This window comes from Martes martes (assembly GCF_963455335.1).
Source record: "Martes martes genome assembly, chromosome: 18".
Taxonomy (NCBI): domain Eukaryota; kingdom Metazoa; phylum Chordata; class Mammalia; order Carnivora; family Mustelidae; genus Martes; species Martes martes.
In genome coordinates, this window is record NC_137906.1 from 30,065,890 (window position 1) to 30,093,166 (window position 27,277).

The window sequence follows — 27,277 nt, forward strand, 5'->3', positions numbered from 1 at the left end:
GAAGAAACACTTCCCAACTTATGCTATGAGGCCAGCATTAACCTGATACTAGACAGAGACATTAAAAGAAGCTATTCTGTCCCTCAGGAACACACACTTAAAAATTCTAAACAAAATTTTTGCAAACCAAATTCAATAATACTTAAGAAAGATAATACCTCATGACCAAGTGGGGTTTATCTCAAGAACACAAGGTTCATTTACCATTTGAAGTATGCTCAGTGTTATTTACCATATTAACAATCTAATAAATAAAAACAATATGATCTAATAAATAAAAACAATAAATGCAGAAAAGTATCTAACAAAATCTAAAATCTATTCCTAATTTGAAGAAAAATCTTAGTAAACTAAGGACAAAAGAGAATTTCTTCAACCCGATAAAGGGACCCACAAAAAATTAATAGTAACATCACAATTAATGGTAAAAGACTGAATGACTGCTAAGACAAAGGATGTCCACTCTCACCTCTTCTATCCAATATTATACTAGAGGTTCTGATTAGTACAATAAGGCAAGAAAAAGAAATAACAGACATTCATGTTAGAAAAAAAGAAATAAAACTATTTAAATGTGATATTGCTATTTATGTGGAAAAATCCAATGGACTTCACAAAAAAGCTACTAGAACTAGTGAGTTTAGCAAAGTTGTAGGATATAAGATTTAAATACAAAACTGAATTTTTTATTTCTGAATTATTGAATTATTTCTGAATTATTGAATTATTTCTATCTACTGAATTATTTCTGTCCTAGTAATGAGCAACTTTGTATTGAAATTTTTAAGACTACCACTTATAATAATACCAAAAATATATGAAATCCTTAAGGATAATCTGACAAAAGATGTGCAAAACTCTGTACTTAAAAATGTTGTTGAGAAAAATTAAAGACATAAGTAGAGAGAAATAACACCTTCATGGGTTAGAAGACTCAGTACTGTTAAGAAGTCATTCTCTCTGGGGTGCGTGGGTGCCTCGGTGAGTTAAATGGCTGCCTTCGGCTCAGGTCATGATCTCAGGGTCCTGGAATGAGCCCCAAATGCGGCTCCCTGTTCAGCCCCACATGGGGCTACCTCTCCCTCTGTTGCTTCCCCTGCTTGTGCCTTCCTGCTCGTGCCCTCTCTCAAATAAATGAATAAAGTCTTTTCAAAAGAAAAAATAAAGAAGTAATTGTCTTCAAATTGATAATACCAATTCAATATAATCCCAAACAAAATCTCAGCAGACTATTCTGTAAAAATTGATAAGCTGATTCTAAACTTCATAGGGATATGCAAAAAACCTGGAATAACCAAAACAACTTTGAAAAAAAGAACAAATTTGCAGGACTAACACTACCAAATTTCAAAACTTATTATAGAGCTACAGTAATTAAGAGACTACGGTACTAGCATAAAGATAAATAAATAGATCACTGAAACAGAGGGTCCCAGATTGATCCACATATACGGACTGATTTTGACAAAGGTAACTCAGTAGACAGAGACATCCATATGCAAAAGGCATGAACTCTCTGATCCACACCTTGTGACACATGCGCAAATTAAGTCAAAATGGGTCATATATCTCAATGTAAAACCTAAAACTAAAACACCTATAAGAAAACATTGGAAATAATCTCGACGACCTAGGATAAGGTAAAGATTTCTTAAATATGGTAACTAAAAGCATAACCCACAAAAGAACAAACTGATAAACTGAACTTTACCAAAATTAAAAATGTCTGCTCTTTGAAAGACACTGTTAAGAGAAGTAAGAGACAAGTCGGACTGATAGAAAGTATTCACAGATCATATATCAGAAAACGAATCTGTACCTAGGATATATAAAGAACTCCTGAAACTCAGTAATAAGAAAATAATCCAATAAATGAGTAAAAGGCTTGACATTTCACAGAAAAATGGCAAATGAGCACATGAAAATATGCTCGGCACATGAGTCACCTGGAATATGCCAATTAAGAGCACAATAAGAAACCACAACATGCTTATCAGAATGGCTGAAATTGAAAAGACCGAGCGGACCAACTACTGACAGAGATGTGGAGCAACCGGAACCCTCACGCACTGCTGGTAGGGAAGGTAAGAGGACACAGCATGAAAAACAATTCGGCAATTTTTAAAAAGTTAAACATACACCTACCATAGGATCCAGCCATCCCACTCCTAGGTATTTGCCTAAGGGGAAAGAAAGCATATGTCCATACAAAGACCTGCATATGAACGTTCAGATCAGTTTTATTTGTAATAGCCGGAAACTGGAAATACCCAAATGGCCATCAACAGTGACGAGACTGCAGAATATCTATACCTCTCAGCAGTAAAAAAGGAATTAATTCTTGATACATTCAACGATATAAATGAATCTCAACATGATTACGCTGAGTGAAAAGAAACACACTAAAAAAAAGTACATACTATTAAAAATCCACTTCTGTGAAACCCTACAACAGGCAAACTAATCTATAGTGTCAGAAAGCAGATCAGTGGCTGTGTTGAGAAGGGGGCAAAAGGGTGTGAGGGCAGGGTTCCGAAGGGTACAAAAAGTGGATATTTCCATTATCTTTATTGTGCCTATGGTTTCAAAGATGTCTATATGTGCCAGAACTGATGGCATTCTACCATTTAAATCTGTGCCATTTATTGTGTATCAATTAGGCCTCAATAAAGCTGGAAAAAAAGTAACTGCCTAAACTTTACAATGTCCATTTTTAAATTGTCCCTTTTTTCACCACATACTAAAAATCTTTTATTGTAGCAAAGCAAATGATGTAACTGCTTCAAATACACCTTTCCCTTTGACCTTTCCTCTACATAAACAGCACTGTAAAAGTAAATTACTATTGGATAGAAAAGTGAACAAACTGGTCTCCCAAGATTGCACAGCGGTCTGTTCTCTGGCTCCAAATGAAGCCTAAATGTTTAGCTCAACTACCAGTCCTGAATGTTGGTCACCTAATACTGAAACTATTATGACCACGAGCCACCCTAGAGCAATTCATTAATACAATAAACATTTACTGCACATGTACTCTGTCTGGCACTGTTTTAAGTATTAGATTTCATGCAGAATGATCACCAAAACACAAAGCCATTCTGCATCTAGTCTGGGAATAATCTGTAAGTTTTTAGTCATTGCATTTAAATAACACAACTAAAGAACGTCAGGGGAAACAGGCAGATCCTTCTAACACCAAGTCAAGATAATAAACGCTACTGACAAGATGATTAAAGAATTATACACTGACAGCTTAGAATTCCAGAATGAAGGTATCTCTGGAAACCTAAGTGAATTCAGGACAAGACTCAAAAAGTACTCCATACACAGCTGCAAGAGCAGAGCCTGTCAGCTACAAGAGGTCCCGCCAGCTTGGAAATATAAAAAGATGTGAAAAACTCAGGCAGACCAAGAAAGACAAAAGCCGAATAACGTCACTTATATGTGCAATCTAAAAATGAATGAACAAAACAGACTCTTAAGTCCAGAGAACTGATGGTTACCAGAGGGGAGGTGCATGGGAGGATGGGTGAAATAGATAAAAGGGATTAAAACTGCCAAACATAAAATAAGTAAGTCACGGAGATTAAAAAATGCAGTGTAGGGAATAGAGTCAATAACACTGTACTAACAGTGTACGAAGACAGATGGTGGTGATTATACTTGTCAGGGTGAGCACTGACGCCCTGAACTGTTGAACACCTGAAACCAACATAACATCGTATGTCAATTATTCTTCAATAACAGTTAAGTAAACTTAGGCAGACGGATCCAAAGCGATTTACATAAACAACAACAACAACAACAATGAAGCTCTAAGTAAATTCTCTGTTCGTACCACAGACAACACACACTCCGGGCCATCGTGTATTCTGTACTGTCAATTTTACAGAGTTCTATGCTACCCGGACCAAGGATAGTAATCACATCTGATAGAAGATGGAAGCTTATTTTCACAAAGAAAATTCAATAGATCCACATCTCTTGCCACAAATATAGGCTCATTTACAGCTGGATGATCAGGTCTATCCATTTGAAAACCTTTACTCTCTTTTTTTCCCCCTGCAATACTTCTCTTTTCTATTAAAAAACTGAATAAATTCAGGGCGCCTGGGCGGCTCAGTGGGTTAAAGCCTCTGCCTTTGACTTAGGTCATGATCCCAGGGTCCTGGGATCGAGCCCCGAATTGGGCTCTCTGCTCAGCACAGAGCCTGCTTCAGCCCCTCTCTCTCTGCCTGCCTCTCTCCCTACTTGTGATCGCTGTCAAATAAATAAATAAAATCTTTTTAAAAATTGAATAAAATCATGAAATGGATGTAAAAATTAACGAATATCCCTTGTTAGAGATAATTGTTGATGACATTGTGCCTCACATTCCCTTAGAAACTGTTATTCTGTTCCCAAAATTTTCAGGTTGCCTCCGAACTGTCATGTTCATATTCTCAAAGGAATAATTTTACTAAACGATAAGCTTTTAGTGAATTTTGACTGACATAATGATTCCTTGTCACATGTTCTAAACACATCATACCCAAATTTATATCCACATTAAACACTGCTAATCTTCTAAATATTCTACAACTCCAGGCCACAGGTTCTGCAAGCATGATTTGTAAATATTCTTATTCCCCATAGAGAAGCAATAACCATTAAAACAAAAGATAAAAAACCAAACCAGTATTCAGTTATTTTACCTTCTGTTTTTTTTCAGAGTTTAAAAAAAAAAAAAAAGATCCTGTTTTAGGTAAAATGGTAAGTATCAAAAAGGAGATATCCTCCACTGCCAGGTGTTAACATGAATGCCCTGCAGTAGTTACTTCCATTAAAATGTGCAAAGGGTACCTGCTGGACACCCAAATCTGTGTTATTTCAAGGTATCTCTACCATCAATTATTGCCCTACATTTCCTTTTTTACATTTCCTTTTGGAGGAAAATGCTGTCCCACAGCCTAACGTCTACTGGCAATCTCTAATGTGCCAGGTGCCGTGCTAACACGTACGTGCAACACTTCCCCTCCCCCTCACAACAATGCTCTGATGGTGTCTTTTACAGTGAGGCAGAGTATGCAGGACTTTTAACAACCTGCAACCTGCCCAAGGTCACACTGTGCTTTCCCATTAGTAATAGCGCAAAGGAAACCCTGAAGCCATCAACAGCCAGTCTCCCAAGTCAGGCCTTGAGTGGGACCACAGTAGCCTGAGAATGTGGACTCATCTAACCAAGAGCACCAGGGGTTTCTTGATTATCAGTGGGGTTAGTTGGACACGATGCCTTAACAAAGAAGAGAAACAAGGTTGCGGCAGGACTAGGTGTGCATAACAATTTGTCTTCCATGCTTTGGCTCTCAGTACCCCTGGGGACCATAGTCTCACAAAGTCAGGCGAGGTCTCTTCTGTGGGAGAAGACTGTTTTCAGAACTACGGTGTAGCCTGACGAGCAGCATGATGACTGCTCCTGACCACGTGTCGAGCGCTGAAAACAATTCTGATTTAAAATCCTACCAGTGTTTATCATATGAGCAAATAATACAGTAGGAAATTATAACCAATGAGATACATAAGTGAGTAATTCATTCTTCATTCCTCCCAGGATTTGACATTTCATTCATGACGACAGAGAATCGTGGTTTCAAATGGTAAGCCTGGAGCCCCCGGGAGGCACTACTAGTCTGGCCTTCCACAGCCCTTGGAAAATAAACTATTGTATACACTCCTGGGGTTTCGCGGATAACACATGCCTAAGACAAGTCTACAGAACACACACTCTCACCCTTAGGGAATTTCCGAACACTACTTTGCTATCTTTAAGATGTAGAGTAAAACTCACTTAAATTTAGACTTCACTATCATAGGAGCAAGAACAGGTTGAACAGCTTCTGCATTTTCTTTGTCAATTAAGAAAGACTATTCAGTAGAGAACGTAATAAACAAGATCTCTCAGCTACTTCAACTACAGACACTACAACTGAAGCACACTGGGAACGTCTCTTTACCTACAGAATACATGTAAATTACTTACAAACACTTACCAAATTCTTTGTAGCCGCCAGGCAACATATTAGCCTAAATTCTAAACACACTTACTCAGAAGTGCATTTCAATTGTTATATACTTTCCATAACTCAGACAAATTCTTCCCCTAATTAGACTAAATCTAGGTAGGGACAGATAGATAGACACCCCCCCTCCCCATTATTTAATGCTACTATTTGAATTATACTCATCAGTCATCAGAAAATCCAAAATTAAATGAGTGGAAATCCCATGTCTAGGAAAATGATCGTGTCATCTTAGGTGAGGCATCGGAGGAAGGACCCTGACCAGCCCAGAGATCAAGTGCAGGGGGGACGCAGGCTCTACCTGTGGTACCACGTGTTTCCCACTGTCTGTAAGAGCTGCCTCTAACCTGCTGGACCCCCACACTGTGAACTTTTCTATTTTGAATGATGCTACCTCTGAAGAATTAACTAGTAAATAATGAAGCTAACTACCTCTTAAAGAATAAAATTATTTCAGAATATAGAATACACTATACTGTATCACATGCAGTTTAACTGTTTTTTTCAGGAGCTGACAAGGGGTACCTCCAGAAATCGACATTCTTTTATTTTGGCCCCATAAACTGATTTCAAAAGGGATACAATTGGCAGGGGCCTAGGTTCTCAAGACAGAGATTTTTGCATGTACTTAATAATTTTCAGTGCAGTTAGTAACTTAACTTATGCAGGAAATCAAACCCATAATACTGATCTCATTGTCATTAAAATCCCAAATGTATACTTTTCCACTCTTTGAGTAAATTTGGTAAAATTCAGAATATACAAAGTCTTAGCATTTTAGGTATTTGTTGAAACTCTATCTGAAAGAATAAGCGCTAATCTATAAACCAAAAGAAATGTATCTGAAGTGTATTTTTAAGATATATATATTTCAGTAATTTTTAAAAACGGAGATGCTATAAGCTACTCAATTTGGGATCTTAGAAATGCTCTAGCAAATTACAACTTGTTAGAAGACACTGGCCTACATTCATAGTCAGGCAAATTTAGTGAAAGTTCTTTGGTGGAAAATTAAATAAGTAAAAATGTTCCTATCTCTACTATAGGGGGTGAGAGTGGAGAGAAGAATCTAGGCAATAGAAACACTAATACAGTATCTTGATACATGGCAGAGTGGTTAAGAGGAGGGTGTTCAGCCTAAAAAGTAAGGCAATTGTAGTTATGCCTTAAAATGAAACAAACCATCTCCCCAGTGTGAATATAGTATTACTACTTTATATAAACATGACTGTGTGTTTCTAATATTTAAATAATAAAAATTATGGCATATTCAAACTACCAGTGGTGTGGTTTTCCTGAATATAGAGGGAAGACAGAGCTGGAAGCACACTCACCTCAAAATTAAAGGGTAAAAAACCAAAGTCAAATTCCATTTTTAAACTAGTGTTCCAATGGTTATTAAGAGATAGGAATCAGGAGTCCGATTTCAAGATGCCAAGATCTGAAATCTGCAATTCATTTTCTTTTTGTACAAAAGATGAAACTAAGTTAACATCTGCTATCCGCAATGTAAAATTTAAAGTCTTGATGTGAACTGACTTCTTACTTTTAAGGTGAACTTCCAGTCCTTTCCATTCACAAAGAAGACTTGAGTTATTAAGCTCCCTGCTTTGTATCTCCAGAGTTGATCAAAGCACATTTTCTTAGTACAATCTGTATTGTTCCAAGTGTTTTATAAACATCTTTTTTGAGAGTTTACAGGAGTGATCTGAAATCCTATCCAAGGTTTCATCCTATGAGTCAGTTACTCTTAAAAGGAAATAGAATCTCTGTCTTTATCACCTTTATTTCCCAATCTATCACAAACCCTAATTCTAACCTGGCATAGAATTTAAAAAAAAAATCATTGGTAGGATTATCAGTAGAAATCACTGACATTAAATATCAAGCAGGGCAAAGGGAAAAAAGAGCATAATTTTATCACAGGGACATGAAAATTACAGGTCTATATAGTATCTGAAATTTCATAAAAATATCTTAGCCAATAAGGGTAACTCTCAAGGCTTGTCAACCATCTAGCCGTACACTGATACCCCCAAATCTCTATTTCCAGTCCTCATCTGAGACCCAAACTGTCTATCCAGTTGCCTGCTGGACATGTTCATCTGAATTTATTCATTTGTGTAGGTATTTACTCAATACCTACTCCATGCCAAGTACATTATGGGAGGCTCTGGAGATTCACAGCAAAGAAGACAGTCCTGTCTTCTGGGGCTTCTAATGGTGAAGAAAGCCAAACCAATGAAACAATCATAAAAATACATAATACACAAATTGTGATAAGCCCCATGTGCCAGTCTAAGCTAGTCTAAAAATGAACTCAGTTTACTCACTGCTCTCTGGTCTGCTTGCCCTCTGAGCCCTTATTCTTGGACGGAAAAGTTGCCATCACAGGTTACCAAAGCCACAAACTTGGGAGGCATTCCTGACCTTCCCTTCCTCCTCAGATCTCCTCAATCTCTGCGTCCCGCCTGTATTCCCAGAGTAGATGGGCATGGTTCGGCCCAGAATGACCCTTCCCTACTTCTGGGAACTGCCAAAGTGGTGGCGGTAGAAAATTCCAACAGAGACCCTTTCCAATAAAGACATAAAACTCAAGGCCAAGAGAGCCCCTGGGATTTCTGAAAACTAAAGCTAGAGGGAGAAACTCTTTCTTCCTTGGTTGAAGAGTATGAAGAGAGCCCCTGTCCTGTGGAGAAATCGGAGGCAGCAGACATAGGATCAAGAGTCTGTGTTATAAGGAGTATCTCTCCCTTCAGGCCCCGGAGCTTGTCCTGGTTTCTGCAGCATTTCATTCCTTTTGGACCTTCTCCAGGAACCTCCCACTTAATCCCCCTTGTGACTTAATGTTTCAGCTGGGTTTCTGTTACCTGAAGCCAGGATTCCTAACAGCTCCTAAACCTTTCCAGCCCATGACCTACCCAAATTCTGCTACAAATGCTCTAGTTCAGGTCTTCATCAACTCCCACCTGGATCCACTGAACAGCGTAATGGGTCTTCAGTCCCCATCCTGTCCCATGCATCCAGCACCCCCAATACAGTCTCCAGAGTGACCATACCACCCTCCCCATGCTGGACGATTCAATGGCTCTCCTCGATATGGACAAAATCTAAATTCTTCAACAGGACATATCCAACTCTCTATAATCACTCTTCCTCTCCAGCCAAGCAACTGCTTCTCCCTGCCCCATATTTTATGTCCTGATCACATGGAATTTCATGGGTTCCAGCTCAGACAGACAGACAGAGAAAGACACATACACACACACATCCATCATGCTAAACTAATTAGTAAGGAGGATAGTTTCCTTTCTGAAAACCTTGGAAACCTGAAGAAATTCAAGACACGTGGTTTTGTTTAGGCTCACTTCTCGGCATCAAGCGATCACATCTCCATCTGTACTTCATGCTACAAATAATCCTAACTGTGACTGCTAGCCTATACCCGGTGTTAGGGCACACGATATATACAGCAGCAAGGAGCCAGGAAGTCCTGATCGCCTAACGGTCTCTGTGGACAAAGCACAAGTGTCTCCTCCTCCATGAGGTGCTCTCACCCAGATCAAGAGGAGTCCTCCCTTCTCCTTTCTGCATCTCTCCACTGTCCTCTGTGGACACTCCTCACATAGCACCTGTGCTCTCGTTCCTTGCGGACAGAGTCCCGTTCCACACCCTCTGGCTCCCTGGGTCCCGTGAAGTGCTCAGTGCATGTGAAACACTTGTAAATGTTCAAAGAATGATGCACGCATTCTGAGGATGCAGAATGCTGAAAGGCAACTTTCTAATTAAAAGCGGGGTTGGGGGAATTTGTGTCTTAGGTTAAGAAACTTCTTGTGTGTTAAGAAACTTCTTCTTCATGCTGAATTAATGAGAATACCTGAAAACACAAAAGATGTTTAATGCCTCTAACCCACTGCATAGTTAACCAGCTGACCATTTTGCACCAATTTCTTACATGGGAGATGCCTAGAAATAAGTTACGATTTTTTAAATTAATAAAAAAAAACTTCAGAGAGAAGACCACACAAGCAACAAAAAAATAAACTGGATTTAATCAAAATTTAAAATCTTTGGCCTCAAAGAACAACAAGAAAGTGAAAAGACAATCTACAAGATGGGAGGAAAACTGGACCATTTGTATTTTGATAAGGATATGGGTATGTGATGTGTGTATCCAGAATATGTAAAAGACAATCTAATGTTTCAAATGGAAAAAGAATTTGAATAGGTATTTCTCTCAAGAAAGATACACGAATGGCCAACAAGCACATGAAAGATGTTCAGCACCATGAGTCATTAGGGCAATGCAAATCAGGACCAGAGGAAAAATACCACTTCACACTCACTGGGATGGCTACTATGAAAACAACAACAGAAAACAACAAGCACTGGGCAGAGTGTGAAGAAACTGGAATCCTTCAATATTGCTGATGAGAACATAAAATGGGATAGCCACTTTGGAAGAGAGTTTGGAAAAAAGCTAAACACAGAGTTACCATAAGACCCAGCAACTCTACTCCCAGGTCTGCATCCAAGACAAGTCTGCCCAAAAACCTGTACCTGGATGGTCACAGCGGTATTATTCACAATAGCCAAAACATGGAAAACACCCAAATGTCCATCAACGGATGAATAAACAAAATACGGCAAATGCAGCCAATAGAATATTACTTAGCCACAGAAAAGAATGAAATTCTGAGGCATGCTAGAGCATAGATGAGCCTCAAAAACATGCAAAGTGAAAGAAGCCGGACACGAAAGGCCACATGCTGTAGGACTCCATTCATGTGGCATATCCCGACCAGGCAAATTCACAGACACAGAAAGCAGCTTAGTGGTTGCCAGGGGCTGGTGGGAGAGAAGAATGAAGAGAGACTGCTAATGGGGACAGGCATTCTTTCTGCGGGGATCAGAGTATTCTGGAATTAGGTAGGGAGGTTTGGTGCACAGCTCTGAAGATACTAGAGTCCATTAAATTGTGCGCTTTACACATATGAGCTGAAATTTACAGTATGTGAATTATATCTCAGTAGAGCTATTATTTAAAAAAAAAAAAAAAAGGGCACGAATTCCTACAGCGACACCTCTGTGCAGGGGCCTTACCGAATGGCTCTGCCTGCTGCAGGATAACCTGTTGTAAAAGACACACAATCTGTTCAGAGGAGGAAATGATTTATTTTCCTACCACTAAATCCCCACAGCGACCAACCATAAAATCCAATCCAAAGTAAAAAGAGCAAAGAACAAAAGAACACACGATTTGCAATTCACTGGCAGGTATGAAATGGAATTAACCGAAGACTGAACCAAAAAAAAAAAAAAAAAAATTTTTAGCAGCACTGCTCGCTTCCCTTTGATTACACAGATTTAAACAAGTCAAAGTCCTTTTTGACTCATGAAAAAATGAAAAACAAGCATTCCCTCCTGTAACAAAATTAACATCCCACAGAAGGTCTGTTTGTACTTGGCCGTCATGAACCTTTCATCTCTGAGCACTGTTAAATTAAACAAGCCTATGTTGTATTGAACACCGTGAGCCAGACACCCTGGCAGGCTTCTCACTTCATCAGTGGATGCTGAAGAACATTAGAAATAAGAGGGTGGTGAGAAGGACGCTGACGGTAGTCATAAAGTGGCTTGGACTGCACTCTGTGGGACATTTAAGTATCTACAATGATGAAACATGGACCAACTCCGAGACCCCCTTCTCTGTTGGTGTTTGTAAGAAGAGAGTACAGACTTTGGAGCCAGATAGGAATTCGAGTCCTTGCTTAGGTTTGGTTCTTAACACACTAGCTGAGCACCCAAGGACAACTTTCCTAAGGCATTTTATGCTCTAAAACTGGGTGATTACATCTATCCTCCGAGTGTTATAAGGACAAAATGAGGGAATGCCAACTGCTCAAGATGCAAATCGCCACCGCTCTCAACTCTGCACAGCAAATGCCCATTTTAGAGCTGGTATCAGAGTGTAAGTAATTGACATCAGCCCTCCTTTTTCTACCCCGAGGACATCTAAGCAACCAAAAGATCCTATGAAGATTTCATATTAAATAAATTACCTCCTCCCATAGAACTGAAAGTAAGAAAGCCATCAATAAAGTCTGTTTTAAATGTATTAAATCAGGGCATGACACAAAGCATTCATTCACCTAAAAGGTATTTAAAAGTACTGAACTCAGACACACCAAGAGAAACACTTACTATCAGAGAGAAATGCCTATTTTTCAGTGCAATAATTGGTAACCTTTCTGCAAAGACTGATGCAATCTGATTATAATTCCCAAGTGTCAGTAATCAGTTCTTAAGGTAAAAGAAAAAGGAAGTGGGATGGTTTCAAGCACTCCAGAAAAGATGTAGGAGGATATCCTTTGCCACTGACAGCAATTAATGTTTGAGTGACGGCTGCTAGAACATTCATACTGAAAAACTTTGTCACATTAGGAGAGACTGAAATCTATTTAAAACAAAACTTACTAGGTTTAACATACACAAACACAATCCTCACCATGACCTGGGTCTCCTCCCTGAACAAACCAAACGGGCACGCAGGCCAAGGTTGCATGGAACCCCCATATTTATCATCACACCGCTATGATGTGATCAGCCATACTCCCATGTTGGAAGTCTATTTAAAGAGGGCATCTGGACACTGCAGTAACAGACAACAGTCAGACTCCCTCCGCCCAGCTCCAGACAAATTTCTATCACACCCACCACGAGGCAAAGCTTGCAGGGTCAGCAAGCAAGGAAATTTCTCAAGGGGGATGCAGCAGTCAGAGGCTGGAGATTTCCCTAGGGAGTTTCTCTGAGCCCTATGCTCACTTTGGAACTTGAGCCCCAAGGCTACTGCTCTCCACCCCTCTTCACCTCACAGAGGTAATAATAATGCCTTTGTGCGACACCAGCTCAGGTATGCACACTGCAGAAGTCAGCCTGGGGTGCTTCCTGGGCATCTCAGCTGTATACACGCACTTATAAATGTCTTTCCACTCCCCCTGCAGTTCCATACTCTCACCCTGATCATGAAACCATTTCATCTGTGTATTCTACCACCACAAATTCTGGATATGAAGACAGAGCTTCTCCTCTTTCCAACTTCCCAATCAAATAACCACATATACTGCCAGTCTAAACTTTAAGCTTTATGCCTAAAATAGGAAGAAATCATTACAAATGCACAAAATCCAACCCATACGTAAGAATGTCTTAAAATCTGTTTAAATAACAATTCTTACAACAATTTTTTACAAATGCTGCAGTTAAGAGGAGAAATAAAGGATAAAGTCTTAATTTTAATTAAGACTTTGGTTTAACCACTACTAGTAATTCCTTACTTTTCAAGAATATTTTTAGAATTAGGGTTTCAAAACATGCGATTAAAGAAATTAACTCATCAGTAAAATGAAAGCTACCATATAAGCAAATTCCTATATTACCACAGAAAAGAGTTTCAAGAACCCAGAACTTTGGTTATTCTAGAAAACAAATACAAGGTTATACCATTACCCACAGAATATCCAAGGGAAAAGTCCAGGAATCTCATTAATTTAGAGCCCACTAATGAAGACTCAATAATTTTCTTTTAGGTCTGCCTAGATTTAACTTTGGACTATTTATTTAGTAAGGCGTTGCTATGGAAATTAAAGTCCAAATGAAAATTGCTAGGGGATTATTTAATCAATTTTTAAAAATTTTTATGCAAATAACGGCTGCTAAAATACTAATTAAAACTAGCTCATGCATTCTTTAGAATCCCATATTCCAGTGGAAACAAAACGTATGAAACAAAAGCCTACAACATTGCTTAAATCTATTAAGCGCTTGTTCCATGTGCTCTGTTTACTTTGGCTGTGAAAAACTGGTTTAGGAGTCAGAAAAGCTTAAAAGGCAGGATACTGGACAAAGATTTATACATTCTTCTCAATGGCTGGCAATCTATTTCTCTACTTCTATTTTTAATAAATGCTGAACCACACAATAAAAATATAACTCAATTTCACTCCATTATAATTTAAAACTTGGGGTATGTACTTTATTCTTGTCTTCAAATAACAGAACTGAAAAATATTCCCAGGTCTATAATACCAAATATCCTAGGACTCCTGAATTAAGATGTAGTATTTTACTGAGATACTTACTTTGCCCTTAATAGCAACAATAAAAAACAAAGCAGATTTAAATCACTGCAGTACATGTGATTCTGAAAATAAATGAGATACAGTCTAAATCAATAATCCAAATAAAATGTTACCGTAGCATGTGTCACTGCAATTATGTATGTCTAGATTTAGGTGCATTTAAGAGTCATGGATACTAGTTTTCTTCTCTAACAAATTAAATTTCTTAATGAAAATTTAAGGCACGTCTCACTTACATCTTAGTTCTAACTTAACAATACCAATATATACCAATCACTAATTCCTTCCAAAACAATTTGAAAGTCTGCCATGTACATGCCAGGTGTCACACTAGGTGCTGGATGGATCGATAAAGCGTACTTGGTCCCACCCTCAACAATGTTAACTTGGAATGAAAAGAAAAGCACCCACATGAAACACAATCTATATTATAAGAAGATGCATTTTATACATAGGATAAAATGATAAATTTTAGTTGGCTTTTTATTAAGTCAAAGGACAAACACCAGGACAACGACATGGTTGGTGTCTGTTTTGTGGGAGACCTTAAGTAACTTTGATTTGATTGAAATAAAATCTTAAACAAACATAAAATTAGAGTCCATATTCATATCAGAAACTGGTAGAACACTCTGGGGACAGATGGTACTCAACATCAGTAATCACAGGTTTACATTTAAATACATATTCACGTAACTGACAAATTCAGTAAGTATTTCACTGTCGGGGTGCCTGGGTGGCTCAGTGGGTTAAAGCCTCTGCCTTCGGCTCAGGTGATGATACCAGGGTCCTGGGATCGAGCCCCGCGTCGGGCTCTCTGCTTAGCAGGAAGCCTGCATCCTCCTCTCTCTCTCTCTGCCTGCCTCTCTGCCTACTTGTGATCTCTGTCTGTCAAATAAATAAATAAATAAGATCTTTAAAAAAAAAAAAAAAAAGGGTATTTCATTGTCATCCAAATTTGTGAATCCCATTCTCTATGCTATTCGGCAGTTGGGATCCATGCTCGAAAGATGTTAACAAGTTAGTTTTTTAAAGCATCTTCAAGCTCCACCATAAATGAATAAAAAACAAGAGTACTGCTCCCCACAGAGGAAAACCTTCGGTATCCAAAACAATTAGTTCGTTGCCAATAATTTAAAAGTATTTATAATGAGGTAATCCGGGCAACAGAACTAAAAACAAAGGACTCAACATATTTCAACATTTTCATCATATTAAAGTCCAAGAGAATGTCTCACTTACACATGAGAATCACACGTTATGTTCTCAATCAGAAAATTCTTCATGTAAGTAAGAATACCAAATGAAAAGGGTCTTTGAAAACATAAAAGGCTTATTTCAGTCAAAAGCCTTGTTATCTCAAAGATGCCTTTTTTTTTTCTCCTATTGGATGGGCAAAGATTAAAGATTAACAAAACTTCATGGGGCAGGGGTATGGAACACAGGACTCTCATCAACTCTGGGGGAGGTGGTGGTGATAAACTGGTAGTCTTTACAGAGGGCAATTTAAACATATGTATCCACATTTAAAATGTGCAACATCTTTGACTCTGCAGTCATACATCTAGGAAGATAAATGAACAAGTATACAATGGTGTGAGTCCAGGTTTAATCAACACGCCATTATCCACTAGAAACAATCTACATGGTCATCAAAGGAATGATTAAATAAACCAAGGTGCCTCCAAACCATGAAATATACAAGAGTCAGTAAAATCACCATATGTAGTTACACAGTCCTTTTACAATGCACGTGTAGAGATAGACAAAATACACTGTTGCATTAAAAGACTACCATATGTAGTGTAAACCAACTATTTAATGATTTGTATATGAATACTTCTATATCCATACATACATTTCTCAAAGTATGTTCACCAAAATATAAATGGTAGTCATTTCTGGGTGAGAGGAGTTAGGTGTTTACTTGTGTCATCATGTTGTTTTATATTGATGTAAGATCTTTCTGTTATAGTAAGAAAATACAACATATCTCATTTAAAGAAACTAGTGTTGTCATCTCACCAAAAAGGCCTTCAAATCCCTTCAGTTCCCTGTTTTTAAAAACAACATTTTCACCAAATGTTGTAAGTATATATAACCACCAAGTAGCTCATGGCTTTCCACCTGCTGGGATCCCCTTCTCAATACCAAACTTTAAGACAATGAAGTCATGGGAATTTAAAGATTAGATTCAAAAAAGTAAAGAAAGCCAAATAACCTTGTTCAAAAAAACCCATGTTCCTGGCATCCACCTTAAGAACCCCAGGTTCCATGAACTTAATATACTCCTAGGACAATCTAGAAGAATTTTCACAACAGTGAGCGGTGGGGAGAGGGTTCTCAAAAAAAAAAAAAAAAATCATAAAAAACTTACCTCAGTAAAAATATTTAATTATCTTCCTGTCTTACATTCTCTTTCTTAGCACCTTTACTGTGAACCTGAGGGGGGAAAAAAATAAAAATTACTTTTTACTGAATACCTACTATATGCCTGGCGGGGATGGTCAGAGATAGCCTCCTGGAGAGCGTGAAGTTCAAGATAAATTGGAAAGAGCAAAACAGAAGCTACTAAAAAGGGATGGGTGGGAAGGGAACGGGGAAGTTGTAAGTGTAATCAAATAACGTTTCCTAAATTGTTCAAGAACCTGTAGGCACCCCATTCAACAAAAATAAATGTTAGTTTTTATTTTTATTAATATATGCTTTTACATAAGAAGTCTACTTGCCTCTCACCACCGCCATCATTGTTATCATTGTTATTACTGAGAAATGACATAATCCTTGTCCTCTAGGGGCTTACAGTAGATAAGAGTTACCCAGATACATGATATATGGCTAAAGATCAAAGTCAGTTATTCGTTCATTTATTTAACAAATACCGGAGTAGATATCCTTTGCCAGGTCTTTTGCTGGGCACTTTTTTTTAAAAAGATTTTATTTATTTATTTGAGAGGGAGAGAGGAGTAAGAGAGCACAAGCAGGAGTGCAGCAGAGGGAGAGGGAGAAGCAGGGTCCCCACAGAGCAAGGAGCCCAATGGGGGGGGACCCTGAGATCATGACCCGAGCCCAAGGCAAACGCTTAACCGAGCCAACCAGGCTCCCCTCCTGGGCATTTTTGATGGGCGGACAGATACGGTTTCTCTCCTCAGTTTCCAGTCTATCAAGACCCACACCACAGGGCACACAAGCTGCACAAGGAGACAGATACTGCTCCTCCATGGTGCGGGGCAGTATGCATCCGAACCTGCGGAATGAGGCAGCAGAACATTCTGGGTGGAAGGCACGGCATTACAGGAAACACAGGGCCTTAAGGGAATGCTAAGCAGCCTTGTTGTCGGGATGCATCTGACTGGCAATGAGTAGCGAGGCCAGGAAGCAGGAGGGTCCTCAAGTGCCCCCCAAGTCTGCTCCATGATCTCAAGCACACTGACTACCTTGTTCAAATGGAATTCCAGCTTACTTTTAACTTCAAGTCTAATACCTTACTGTTTTTCTTCATGGTTTCTTCTTTCCTCTTTCAAAGGTGACAGGGGTAAGAGTAGAAAAAGAAGAAAAAAAGCCCAGGAGCCTCAACCTGCATGGGCGCTGGTGGCAGAAGCAGCACTAAGTGATGAGTTTCACATGTTCTTCTTTAATTCCTCCGACGTTCTGATATGGACAGAACTGTTCCTTTCACAGGGGAGGGAACTGAGGCTCAGAGAAGTCAAACGGGATCTCTGAAGACCACAGAGCTAATAAACACAGACACAGATTTAAACTGCAGGTCTGACTCCCAAAGCTTTCTTTCTCTTAGGCAAAAATGCATAAGGGATTTGGCAGAATTTAAAGTCGGTTGAAAACTACTTATAACTTCAGGGTCTGTCAATTTCTGTGCTTACCCAGAAAAACAGCCTTCATGCACACAATCAGAACCACTTAGAGACGATAAAGAGAAGATCTCACAAAAGCAACAAAAAAGATAAACTACGTACAAAAAATTTAACAAAAAATTGGCAAAACCTATGTAAGACAAACTTTGAAATGTTCCAAAAGGATTCAAGAGTAGACTCAAACCAGTGAAAAAATACACAATGTTCTTGGATAGGAAAATATCAGAAAGACATGAATTATCTGTAAAATTAGTTTATAATTTTAACATGATCTCAAGTTTTAAAGTGTCTCTTTTCTGGAACTAGACAAAATGATTATAAGTTCACATGGAAAAATAAACAAGGAAAAGTTGCCAGGAAAATGAAGGGCAACGGGGGAAAGTAAAATAGTTTGTAAAACCAATACCGCGTACTGGTGTATGACTAGAAAGACTAATGGAACAGAACAGGAAGTTCAGAGATATGCCCCAATACACCTGGAAGTTCTGAATACAATCAAGGTGTACCGCATTCTGAAACAAATGGTAACGATAACTGGCAGCTACACAGAAAAAGATAAAGTGCAATCTATATACTATCCTCGAACACCAGAAAAAATCCCAAATATATCAAAGATTTAAGTGTATCAAGACCCACGCTACAGGGCACACAAGCTGCACAAGGAGACAGATACTGCTTGTGAAACCACAAAAGTACTGAAGAAGAACTTGAACAAATTTCAAACTATTGGAGGCCTTTCTGTGACTCAAAATCCAGACACATAAATTAACTATCTAAAATCTAAAGAAAAATCTTTTAAGCTTTCTCTGTACCAAAATACATGAAAGTAAATTTAAAAACAAATAACAAACTAAGGGAAATTGCAACTCACATCCTAAAGGATTAATTGCTCTAATTTATACATTCCTAGCAATTGATAAGAGAAAAGCAATCCAAATGAAAAATTACAAAGGGTATGGACAGACAGTTCATAGAAACACAAATCACCTACAAGCATATGAAAAGATGCTCAGCCTCCTTCATATCAAACTAATGCATATTAAAACTACACTGTTACCATTTTTCACTATCAGAATAATACAAATCTAAAGGTTGGAAAACACTGTTGGAGAGGCTATGGAGAAACAGGTACCCTGATGCATTACTTGCAGGAGTTCAAAATGACATAACCCTCAAGAAGGGCAGAATTTAACAAAATTATAAACACATTGCTCAATGACCCAGCAATCCCACTTGTGAAAAAATATCCCACAGATACACCTCAGATTTATGAAATGAGATCTGTACAGGTGTATCTACCAGGACACTGTCTGTGATTGTTAAGAGACTGGAGAAAATTCAAATATGCATCAATGGGGGTTAGTTCAATAAACTAGGGCATGGGCATACAGTGGAATATTCTGAAGCTGTTAACTAGTGTTTTCTACACACTAATATGGAAAGATTCCAAAGGTATATTAACTAACCAAAAAGCAAGGGACAGAATAATTTACATGGTGTGCTTTATTTTATATACAAAGAAGTAAGTATATATACTCTACAGGTATCAGCTTGTGTCTACACAAAGGAACATCTATAAGGAAACAAACAGGGGTGCCTGGGTGGCTCAGTAGGTCAAGCGTCTGCCTTCGGCTCAGGTCACGATCCCAGAGTCCTGGGACTGACCCCGTACTGGGCTCCCTGCTCAGCCGGGAGCCTGCTTCTCCCTTTCCCTGTCCCTGGGCTTGTGTTCCCTCTCGTGCTGTCTCTATCAAATAAATAAATAAAATCTTAAAAAAAAAAAAGGAAACAAATAAAAGAGGATATTTATGAGGAAAGGGGACAGGTTAGACTACAACAGAGCTGGAAATTAGACTCTTCAAAATAAGCTGTTTTAATTTTTGAACATGAATATTTTACCTACACAAAAACAACTTTAAAGTGCTGAAAGTGTAACTCACAGAAAGAAGAGAACTACTCATAAGCCAGAGTCAAAATCCAATGAACATTAAAAGAGAATTTTCTCTGAAATTAGATATTGACAAGCAATTTTTTTTTTTTACAGATTTATTTATTTGAGAGAGAGCGCACACATATGTGAGCAGTGGGGAGGGACAGAAAATCAGGAAGCGGACTCGCGGTTGAGCCTATAGTGGGGCCATCACTCAACATGATAAAAGACAATGGAATCTTTTTCTTCAACCAATCTGAAGCCTACGACTGTAATAATCTATAAAAAGAGTTATTTAAAGGGGCGAGGAATTACAAGAGAGAACAGGAAGGGGCCCCTAGGCCAGCAGCAGCAGCATCACCTGAGAACCTGGTGAAAACGCAAATTCTCAGGCCCCAGCCCAGACTTACTGGACCAGAAACTCTGGAAATAACGGAGGGAGCAATCCCCACGATGCACAGTCAAATCTGAGAGCAACTGATCCAGTCCAGGGCTTCCCACACGTTTCTGTGCATCACCTGCAACAGGGCTCTGTGAGAATGAATAGTTCAGTGGGTCTGGGCTGGGCCCGGGAGTCTGCATTTCAAACAAGCCTCAGGAGGCGGCCAATGCAGCCGCTGGCTGGGGGAGCCACACTTGGAGAAGAAAAGCTGAAGTCCACCTGGCGGGAGAAGGTATGCAAACCGTCTTCACGTGGCTGAGTTTCCTGCAGAAACTGCCCTCAATATCAGATGGAAAAAGTCCTTGCACAGGTTTTCTGGCTAAGAGATACCACGTAACCTCCAAAATGAAAGCCGTACTTGGGGCACTGGGTGGCTCAGTCAGCGAAGGCTCCGACTCCGGATTTCGGCTTTGGTCATGATCTCAGGGTGCTGCGATCAAACCCCCTGCTGGTTTCCCTTTTGGCATGGGGTCAGCTTGAAATTCTCTCTCTCCCTCTTCCTCTGCCCCTCCCCCGCATCGTGCATGCGCTCCCCTCTCTCTCAAATCTTAAAAAAAAAAAAAAGGCTGTACTGAACATGTAGTAAATATATCTTGAATGTGTATAAATATATATATATATATTTTTTAAAGATTTTAACTAATCTCTACACTCAATGTGGGGCTCAAACTCACGACCCCAAGGTCAAGAGTCACATGCTCTATGGACTGAGCCAGGCAGGAGGCCTCAAAAATATTTCTTATTAAGACAACAGAAACAGCTACAAATTGTTGAAGTCCAATTTAAGACTGTCCCATTTGAGAAAACTTTCAATTATGAGTGGACTCAGGAGCATTTCGAAATGGAAAAAAAAAAAAAAACCCACAAAAAACCCCATACCCTTATATCTGTTGGGTTATACTGTCTGATGAACTTTACCTCATATCCATTAGCCATACCACCTGCTCTCCATGAAAAAACACCAGTTTCTTTCTAAAAAACTGTTCTTATATACAAACACTGATGTTTCATTCGCTTTACATGTCGGTGAAGGGGGTGGAGGGGCTACGTTTTCTTACAGGAATCTTTCAAGTAAAGAATTCTAGTCTAGGTGGAAGTACCTAGAAATGTCGGGTACATTTATTTTGCAAGTCACACTCCGGATAAATTTTTTCGTGTTAAACATTAATCAGTGTGCTGAAATTCCCACATATTCCCTATTTCATTGAATGTAAGACACCATCAATTCTTGGACACACAATTATTTCATGTACTGCTAAGAAAAGTTGCCAATTAAAACATGACATGCCAATTTTAAGATAGCATTCCATTTTAGATATGCACCTTTAAAATAATGAAATAGCTTAATTATAAAGCTCAAAGATATGTACATAGTAAGTTACTCCTTTTCATCTAAAAAGGCATGGATTTTGGCCCATTTAACAATGTATCCCCATACTTGGCAACTGGAAATCTCGGTATCTCTGCAATTCATATTATTTGTTTCGCTTTGGTACAAATTATATATATTTTTTCAAGTAGTGATTTTTGTAAAAAGTAGTGAAGAAAAAAAGAGGAGTGACCTCTTTTTACCCTGCAACATGATACTGCCTGTTCAAAGTAATAAAAGTTAATTACTCGCAGTCTGGATAATTTTCCAATCTGAAAGTATTTAACGTATCTAACTCTAGTCAATTTTATATACCTTATGGTTCTATTTTGACAAGAGGCTTTACTTGTTTGTTTCCATGGCACCTTTCAAAAGTAACAAGCAATGAACAATAAACACCTCACAGCATCGTATCCATTCAACAAAAAAATAAATTTGCTTTGCAGATTTAACAAGAGTTGAAGGAATGTACAATGTTACACTACAGCCATATATTAGTCTGAGTAGAACTTTTTGACTCAGCATTTTCCTCCTCCTGGCAAGATAAACAGTTTCAAAGAAAAAGACAATTTCTAATAAGCCACACTAGGAGGACTGAGGACCTATGTGATTACAGGACATTTTATTTTCACCTTTGTACACATCTACATTTTCTAAATTCTCTAATATGGATACTAGCAAGAAAAAAAAAGGCTATTTAATAAATGGTTACACTAATTTATATCTTACTTTAATTCAGACCTTTTTATTCTACACATTATCACTGTCCCATCCCAAGTCCATTCCAACCTTCTATTCCTCACTCATTCAGGTGTTGAGCGGTCAGCATTTCTAACAAGAATCTCAATGAAGCAAATTTTTCAAAGGGACATAGGTACTAACTTTATCTCCCATCTGAGATTCTAGAATAATCAATGAGACTGTCATGAGCCAAGAGCCTACCTTTCTGGTATGTCAGTTACCTCAGAAAGAACAGGGGAAATTTTTTTTCCAACAAAAATTGTTTGTCAGTTAAATTCTGCCCCCTTTCCTGTTATACTGGAGTAGAGAGTGGATTGCTGTTTAGAGTAAATCTCGGGGGGCTGGTACTGTCCTCTAAGAGAGATGCTTAGATGTAAAAGTAACTGGGGAACAAGACTGTCATTTAGTGTCTGGAGACCAAGATGCTGGATTTCACACAATGCGTGGAACAGACACACATAATGAAAATCCACGCTGGTTCTGAGAATCTTTAAAAAGTCTAGCCAGATTAATCACCATAAACTGGCATCACTTTAGAACACTGAAAAGTTTTTATAAGCAATTATGGGGAAACCCCAGTAATTTAGGAGAAGGCAGCTAAAGTGAGACAAGTTGAGATACTGTATGTCTGAAATTAGTGGCTCTTTCCTCACATCACACACTATTAACTCAACGTCATTAATACTGAGCATATCTGAACTAATGAGACATTGACCCTGAATCCAAAAATTTCCATCTTTTATTCGTTCTCAGTGATAAGTGGTAGGATTCCAGCGTTGTGGCTCAAGGTAGCAGCATCTCAAAGTTTGTGACACAAAGGTCCCATATAATGTAGACTTAAAATACGGTCCCCTCCATAGAGGCCTCTATAATATACTACTATTACTTAGGTGTTGACTGACTCTGTAATTTATCTTGGCATGTCATCCTTACTTCCATCTAAGCTGTTCCTCTATTATCATAAATAGGCTATCCCAACACTTAGGTTCCCCCTCTGCTCCCCTCCCCCTCCACGCCAGGGTCTGTCTCTATCTTTGCTCTTTCCTTTTCTCGTTTGAAAATGCTGATAGTTTTACTGCTCATCAGTCTAAACATCTTTCATTAGAAACAGGTGGAAGCACCCAGTACCGCGCTAGATGTACATGATGTGGCAATTTCTGTCATACATTTTTCCTGTATTTCTCCCTTACGTGTAAACTGGAGCATCACACGGATTTTCAATTACGTGTGGGCACGGGTTACACTGCTGATGAATTTCAGTAAGGTGGGCTTTACAAAAGTTTGCTGCAAAGGGGGAGGGGCCTCGGTTGTGACAAGGTTGAGCACCACCGCTTCCAAAGAGTGGAATCACGAGCTTAACCAAAATCAAACTTGAAAGTTTCCTCTGTTTAAGGCAAGCCCTGGGCTCCAATATCTCACTTGTATGCAGCCTGACAACCCATCCCTGGCGCACACCGGCTGCTCTAAGGCCATTTCTGGTCTTAAGCGGAGCCCCAACGAGAGTTCCTGTCCATTTGGGGGTCAGGAACCCTTCTGGGAATACGACAAATGTCGAAGACCCTCCCCTAAGAAACTCACATAGCAGGCTGCACGCAATCCCAGGGGGGCTCCCACACAGCTTCTGCAGCCCATCTGGGACCCTAGGACTGGAATTTGAGCCCTAAAACCCTGCGGGTGGGGGTGGGGAGAAGGATGGGAGGCAAGGACCGGGCGTGGGCGCCTGGGTTTGAACCCTCCACCCCACCTCTTCCGCGCAGTGTGACTCTGGGCTGGGCGCTTCACCTCTCTGTGCAGCCCGGCAGCGGCGCAAGTTAAGTGCCCGGCAGACTGCAAAGACTCGGTAAACCGTGTTGCCGCGGCCAGCGGCACCGCGTCCTGGCGTCAACCCCGCCGCCCACGGGAACCGAGGCGGGCCCCCAGGGTCGCACCCGAGCGCGGGGCCCGGCCGCGAAGGGGACCGGACCGGCCCGGCCGGCCCCGCGGCCCCGGCCCGGCCGCCCCGCCCCGCCTCGCCCGCGCGGGTCCCGGGACAGCGCGGACAGGGCGGGCGGCTCCGCTGCGGCCGCCGCGCACACCGGGGCGGGTGCCCCAGGACGCGGGCCGCTCGCCGGGGCCGCTCCCCCGCCCGGCCCTGCGTCTCCGCCGCCCTCACCCCCTCCTCAGCCCCCAACGGCCGCCACCGCCGCTAGCAGCTCACCTCCCGGGCCGCCACCGCCGCCGCCGCCGCCGCCGCCGCTACCGCCGGCCGCGCGCGATCTCGCGAGACTTCGCTCCCGTCGGCGCTCCCCCGCCCTCCCCCGGGCGCAGCGCCGCAAGCGCGGACCCCGGCCTGTAGTCGGCACGGCCCGTGCCCCAGAAGCAGCGCCCCGCCGCGGGGTCAGGCCAAGCCGTGCTCGCGACCCTGCGTCCGGGCTCCTGCAGCCATTCCGCCCACGTCCGTGACCACGAAGGGTTAAAAGCCAGGTGCGCGACTGCCGACTCCCCTCACCTGGCCGGCCGGGTGCGCATGCGCTTGCCCGGGGCCCCGGACCTGCCAGCCTTTGCAGAGGCTCAGACCACACTGACTGCGGTAATCCTAGCAGCGGGTCTGGGAGTGCTTACTGGGCGCAAAGTACTGTTGCAACTCCCCTCACAACAGCCCCGCGAAGTGGGTATTACCATCCTCCCCACTCCGGCGAGGAGAAAACGGAGGCTTGGCTAGATTAAGTAACTAGCCCCAGGTCACACTGTTAGGAATTGGCGTCCGGGGTTGTCTGCCGCCCAAGCCAAAGCCCCATTTTTGTGGCCTCCAAGACAACGCCAGGCCCTGGCTTTGGCCCTCCTTTGGCTGAGGACGCTGAGTCTCATCAGCCCGTCTCTACTTCCCTCCCAAGGTTCACTAAGGTGAGAGGAGGCGGGCGCTCCTTAGGAGGCCGGCTGCTCTCACCTCTATGGTTTTACGGAGCTGCCGTCCAAAAGATGCTTCTCCTGCAGGACATGAGCTCCCTGAGGCCTCCCTGTGCCAGACTCAGTGTAGGGCCCTGAAAACTATGTGACTATTTATATTCTTATATTTAGTAGTCTCCTCTTTCGACTAGTGGCCTTTTGATTGTAGAGAGCACAGTAGAATGGGACACAGGACAAAGAGCTAGAATACATGTTAGGGGATGCAGAGAAAGGTGTGCCATCTTCCCCGGGGGTGAACTCTTCACATTATATTATTGTTTGTTTGGTTTCTTTTATATTTATTTATTTATTTTATAGAGAGACAGACAAAGTAGGAGGAGGGGCAGAGGGAGAGGGAGAGAATCCCCAAGGAGGCTCCCCACAGAGCGCAGAGCTCTACCTTGGGCTCAATCCAGGACCCCCGAGATCACCACCTGAGCTGAAATCAAGAGTTGGGCGTGACCAACTGAGTCACCCACGCGCCCCTATATCATTGTTTCTAAAGCAAAGGGGCTAGCAACCATTGAGGGCATTTCAAGGTTGCTACCAATATTCTTCCAAGTTAATTCTTAATAGGATATATATTCTTTATAGGACAACGAACACTGGGGGAGATGGAGAACCTGGCCTGAGCTCCCACAGTGAGACAGGATATGAACCTAAGCCCGAGTCTAGAGCCCAGTACTGCCTGGCACGTAAGTCGCATGAGTGAGCATGAGCCGGTTCATCTGGGCCAGCAAGCTGCTGTGAAATCAAGAGCCTGGGAGGTTCTAGCTACCCCTTGCATCAAGGCTGCATGGGCTTACCCAGCCCACCTGACAGTCACATTAACATCAGCAAACATTGGCCTGCCCATTCTCCAAGGTTGTCCACTCCCTCCAGAAACATGGCCATTCTCTGCAGGCCAGAGGTTACGAGTGCGCCTCCATGTACCAAAATCACACACACAGTCCAGCTGATGGAGCAAGTGAGAAAGGAAGGGGAAATCACATCGGATGGACAGCTACCAGGTGCCAAGCACTGCTCTCAGTACTGTCCCTTCATTCACTCACTAAGTCCTGCCAAAAACCCCATGTGAGAGGTATGCTGTCCCTGTTTCAGATAAAGAAATCAAAGGGCCAAAATGGGAGTGAAATTCCCCAAGCGTACACAGGTAGTAAGCGGGAGGGCTGGGGTTGCACCCCAGGTTTGTCTGTCCCCAGAACCACAGACTTTGGCCTCTGTGACTAACAAGGTTCTCCACTGTCCCAAATGCCCATGTCGTCACATAGACGTGGAAATCCCCTGAGATTGGGGCTCTAGGTCATAAGACACTGTATGTTCTCCTCTAGGTGGACTGTGCTTTAGTATTCTCATCTAAAATAAGGACATAAAGAGTTTGTTGGGAGGATTAGCCAGGCTAATATACATGAAGCACGTAGAAAAGTGACTTACACTGATTAAGCGCTCAGTAAATTATACCTATTATTACCATGGGTGCAATGTCTGTCATGTTTTATTCTGTCCCCATGCCCCAGTACAAATTCCCAATCAAGCTGGAGGATATGACCTTATCTGCTCAGGCAGGGAAATAAAATTAGTTTCTAGCAAACAATAAATGCTCTTTAATGGACAAAATGGCCCCCACAACCCCCCCCCCTCAATTGTGGAAAGAGACCAGAGGCTCCTGAACCTCAAATGCCCTCTCTCTTCCCTGTTTTCTGGGATGCCGGGAGCCAGTTTTATAAAAGGCTCCCCTCAGAGATGAAAAGCTACCCAAATATTTTTAAGTTGTTGGTAAAAGCAATGAGAAAAAGAA

At 41.0% G+C, this 27,277-nt stretch overlaps 1 protein-coding gene across 1 annotated transcript in view; it reads right to left on the reverse strand.

Moving 5' to 3' along the window:
* Positions 1–24,807, reverse strand: part of MRTFB (myocardin related transcription factor B) — a 181,539-nt gene extending 156,732 nt beyond the window's left edge. Inside the window, exons 1-2 of the mRNA XM_080830358.1 lie at positions 24,752–24,807; positions 16,578–16,642 (exon numbers count right to left, since the gene is read on the reverse strand). The gene's annotated coding sequence lies outside the window, so the exon portion shown is untranslated. The remainder of the gene's footprint in view (positions 1–16,577; positions 16,643–24,751) is intronic.
* Positions 24,808–27,277: the final 2,470 nt, after the last annotated feature.